The sequence below is a fragment of the Anopheles aquasalis genome, chromosome 3, assembly GCF_943734665.1.
Source record: "Anopheles aquasalis chromosome 3, idAnoAquaMG_Q_19, whole genome shotgun sequence".
Classification (NCBI taxonomy): domain Eukaryota; kingdom Metazoa; phylum Arthropoda; class Insecta; order Diptera; family Culicidae; genus Anopheles; species Anopheles aquasalis.
The window spans coordinates 65,481,049-65,486,048 of record NC_064878.1 but is presented as its reverse complement, the minus strand read 5'-3'; the positions used below and the strand labels follow the sequence as shown (position 1 = coordinate 65,486,048).

The 5,000-nt window shown below is 47.3% G+C and overlaps 1 protein-coding gene across 1 annotated transcript in view; it reads right to left on the bottom strand.

The window, feature by feature from the left end:
- Window positions 1-5,000, bottom strand: part of LOC126578039 (breast cancer anti-estrogen resistance protein 1) — a 95,352-nt gene that overhangs the window by 89,460 nt on the left and 892 nt on the right. The window lies entirely within an intron of this gene.

The window sequence follows — 5,000 nt, the reverse complement described above, 5'->3', positions numbered from 1 at the left end:
CAGAAGCGAGAGCTTTACGTCTTCTGGAGCCCATCTTCTGCCTCATCTTGACTGCATTCTTGGTAGCACTAGTGTGAACGCTAGTCACAGTGCTCGCAACCGTGTGGTAATGAGTTCTGGACGCTTGTGCATACACCGAGAACACCGCAGGGTTTCGAGAGGGTTACGTGCCAGTGAAAGCGGCCATCAACAGCTCGCCAGGCCCGCTGGCACGTTGGTTGGATGGCTGGCGTCAAAGGGTACCGCTTCTCTCGGGCGTTTCCCTTAGCTGCACGCGTCCACATTCCCAGACGTAGAAATTCCGACATCGTGTCGTCCCGTCCGGTCCGGTATCGGTCGGAATCTAGCGAACGCAAAGCGATTCGTTCGTGATACACGCGTGGAAATGACACAATACCGACACGTGGCTTAGATGGGTCGAACTCTACCGGGCCAAAGGTCTTCCAACCAAATCGTGCCCAACGTCGATGCGGTTGGTCAATTTTGTGAAGTGCATCTGGGGAAATTAAGTGACGGAGAAAGATTTCAATCTCTTCAAGGTAAGAAGAAAGGAGAGAAGAAATTCATTCCACCCCGTTATGGAAGGTCAACAGCATGCAAGCGGTATCCGATCAATATCAGATGGGTTCGGGGCGATTCGGAACAAATCCCATGGTTCGAGATGGTGCTGCTGATTGATCCAACATCCACAGCTCCAAAAACGTACCTTTTCTTGTACACCATCTCTTTTGTTAAGCTCTTGAGTGCGGTTCCAATCAAATGTAAACATAAGCAACCTTATGGCTTGTTGGCCAGTGCTGGTCAGTGGAGTCCAGATGAGCACCAGCATAATGGTCGGTGATCTCTAGCCAAACGCCAGTTGCCGGGGCGCTCGTTTGCTCCGAGACATTAACGAGCTGCAATAACAATAGACGAACAAATTGTACGAATCACCACTCGGGTCAGCACGAAGAGGTCGCCAACCAGCGTCTTAAGAGGCGGCGCAGATGTTTATTTTTGATGTCCCCACGGTGGTTCTTCGCAGAGGAAAAGATGATGATGATGATGATGATGATGATGGGGCTTCTGTTCTGTTTCCTTGCTCTCTCTTTTATTCTCTCGAGGTGTTGATGTTTGCTATCAGAATTTAATTAAAAACGAGCCACCAGCGGTAGAACAATGGTGCAAGCAACGGAAGCCCAATGGAAACCATAAAATACTATCACCAGAGAAAAGGTTGTTAGGATTAATTGCATTCCACACAAAAAGAAATGCTTGCATAATCAGCCAAGTGGGAATGAAGATTTATAAGAAATCTATAAATGAAAAATAAAGAAGAACAGAAAATCTTTGCACAACTCGCTCATGTTGGATCGTGAAAAATGGCGGATCGAAATCAAAGAGCATTTTTGTGATTCCGGGAAAAGGGAATAGCGTTCATACCGGGACCGCCCTACCGCACGCTAAAATATAAACAAATGACACCGAGGCTCTGCTAAACCATGAAAACCATAAGAAGACGTAAACATACTGGCGACCACCAAATATGGAACGCAGCACACTGGATTGGACGCTCCACATTTCGGGTGAAAATCATGAACCTCATCTCGTATTCCATCCTCTCGCAATGCGACCCAAAAGATTGTCGGCATGTTTTGAAGGCACCTTACCCACAGCATGGCTCATATAGCATCTTCTTTGAACGATCGTTCGGGTCCGGACGATGACAAAAAAGAAAACGTTCCCAAAACAAAAACTCCCGGCCGTTTTTTCTACTCCTTTTCGTTGGTGGCCTTCTCAAACTCCGGCTCGTTAGATGTCATATTTAAACTGTCATATTAAACGAAAAGAAAAATGACAAACCGCACCAAGAAAACTGTATATACAGAGCAAGAACTCACACGTCGAGGCCGTTGGTTTCATTAATTTAAACATAAACACACCACGGCTCACCAAGGCGGAACAAGGCGACAGCCCGATCCTACTCCCACGTCCAATCGAGCGCCATTACGTATCCTTATGGATGGTTTAGGAGCGTCACAAATCAATACCATCGGGGCATTGTATTGCACAACCCAATGACCTTCCTCAAAACGAAGCATCGGTATTAAGCTCGGTTTGTTGGGGTCTGCTCGAAAGATGAAGGAGACAACCTACCAAAACGGTCACCTGACCAACACACGCCCCCGCTTATAAATCAGTAGACCCAAAGGATGAGTCCAGAGGAAAACGATAATGCGGGACGAGACCCTCTTTAAGAAATAAACCAGTCCACAGGCAATGAAAGAGAAAACGAAAAGTTCAACGACATTGCCGCTACGCCGATCGAAACGTGTAAAACTATCGAAAAAAGAATAAACTAGATACGATAATATGGTACACGAGTTCAGGGACAAGTGATTCTTATCTTAAAACCTTAACTCGCTCTTTCTGTAAAAGCATACCGCACCCCTCGACACGTGTGAAATCATAAAACACGTTAAGACGTTGAAACGTACTGGGCTCGTGACAGAAGGTGACGAAACAGGAAGAAGAGCAAGTGCAATCGCCACGATCGTAGAATGCACACACCTCTGAAAAGGGCAGGCCTTGGGAAAAGAGTTGTCGGTTTCGTTCACCCGTTTTTGTGTTTGATTAAGCAACTCAAGTGAACAGATCCCAGGAACTACAGACTGCAGAGAGATAAAAAGATCCCACATGCGTCTTGACACCCCAAAAAAAGGGCAAACAAATTCGGAAAAGGAGAGGGCTCGCGCCGGTTCAATATTTGGTGACAAAGATACAATAACGTGTTATCCATCCGTCACCGTTATCAAGCCGTCTGCTAGCGTTTGAACGACCTCAGCGACATACACCGCGTGGATCGGGACACGGGGTTTGAAGTGACACCTTATTAGGGGAGGGGGATGGGGATTAGACATCGGTTGTTCAAATCCATGTTTGACAAGCGGACTTAGCTCCATCCCTAGGAAGCATAGAAAGTGGTCGTCTCCATTCCATTTTATTTTCTCCAGCTCCATTTTCTTCCCAACAAAAAAAAATGCCCCCAATGTAGCCCCGAAGAAGTGTCAACCCGTGTTGTACCTTGAGAGCCCTTTTTGGGACTCACTAAAAGCTCCATGTTCGGCCAAATTTTGGAGCTCCCCCTCCCTTCATGTCTAGCGATGCTCGGCATAGACGTGACACCATCGACAACAACGTTTGGAACGCGGCGAGCGTTGATCCGTTTACTCATTTCCTGTTACCGATCATACCATCCAGCCAACCGACCCATGATAAGTCCATGATTTGTTATTTTCAATTCCAGTGCCGTGCATTTCTAGCTGGCAGCTTTCGGAATTGAAATGTGCGGTTTCCCATATCCACTGGATCCGTCCGAAGTCCGAAACCGGCCAAAGAACTATCCGAATCCAAAGTTTATGCTCGTAGAGGATTATGACGTTCGTGTGTTACCGAAGCAATTTCAACTGTCGGTTATCATTATCAGTAAAACTGGGCAAAGGGATAGAATAACTTTTACCTCCGGCTCTCTGTATGGCCCGGAACACCGGATTTGGGGGCTCCATGAAGGCACATAAAAAAACTATGCTTACCAAAAATGTATTCCCACATTCTGTTTGTGTTTTCACCATAAAAAAGACCCGGGGAACTTTATCACCAAGTCCGATAGCATGGGTTTCACGCCAGCAAAGCGCACCAGCAACGACGGACCGCTGTTACGTTTGTGCGATAGTTGGTTAGTTGGTTTTGAAATCGATTTTTCTTGTTTTGTGGAAAGTTTACTTTTAGTCGATAAGCGTTCAGTGGCCACGCCCCACGTGGTGAATGTGTCATGTGGCGCGTCAAGTGTCCAACCGATAAGCAACCGGTGGTATCATCAGCTTTAAACGAGCACTCTTGGGGATTGTGAGAGCGGAAAAAAGGGCTGGGATTAGTGCAATGGCTTTAAGGTGGGAACGGCACTTCTCCTTGATATTGCTGGTGCACCTACTAAAGAAGGGGAGAAAGTGCAGCCATTGCTTATCAGCACTAGAAGCAATCAGCGTCACCTTCGCTTCTCGCAGTTCGTTGAATCGGACGCGAAAGGTAATTGAGAGGCGTAGCTGCCAGTGGGGTTATGCTGATAGCCGGATTATCCTATACAGGGCTCTAGTGAAATTGTGGCACATACCAACACCCGTTATTGCGCTTTCGGGACCATCATAATCAGCCAGCTGGCAGGTTGCGATTAGGACGGCACCTGGCTGCTGTCGCCGGGACCCGAAAGCTCCGATTCACGGTGGATTAAGGACATGATTACAGTATTTCGGATTGAGTAACACCGCGGGAGTGAAGCTTCTTTTCTGCACCACTTAGCTTCCGATGGGTTGGAACGCGAGGGCGGAGGAAACCATCGCTACCGCTCGCCGGCGCTTTAAGCGTTCCGAAGTGCCGTACCCTATTCCTTCCGCCATTTACGACCCCGCACCCTTGGCGTCTGTTGACTTTAATGGTTTGGACCTTTTGCCCGCGTACATCCCCCACCTGAATTAGTTACAGGAAGCGAGCACCGAAGGGAAGGATCGTCCACATCCTCAAGAGAAAGCGCGAAGAAGAATGTTACTTCGAGACTGAGAGAGGGAGAGGGAGAGTGATAGAGAAGGCAAAGGTTGGTAATCCCGTACACAGCCTCATACTTAATTCAAGCAACTGCTGCTCGGCCCGCTTGGAAGGAACTTTGCCTTTTACTGAAAAAGAGAAAAAAAACAATTCTCCATAATATTCCCTTAACTTTGTACCATTCCGTTTCCACCGTTCGGCGTGCGATGGGAAGAACCCACAGAAACTCCAAAATGATTCTGGCAGAGCAACTCAAATTCTCTACGTTACTTCCGCTGCTGGTATCGATTTTCCATTCCGATAGCGGAGTAGGCTACTCCAAACGAAATTCTCCTTCTCTACCAAGCTCTACACGTATTGATTCGTTCAAAATGGAGTTCTGCATAAGAACGCCGTGCTTGATGATGCTATTGCATCACCGA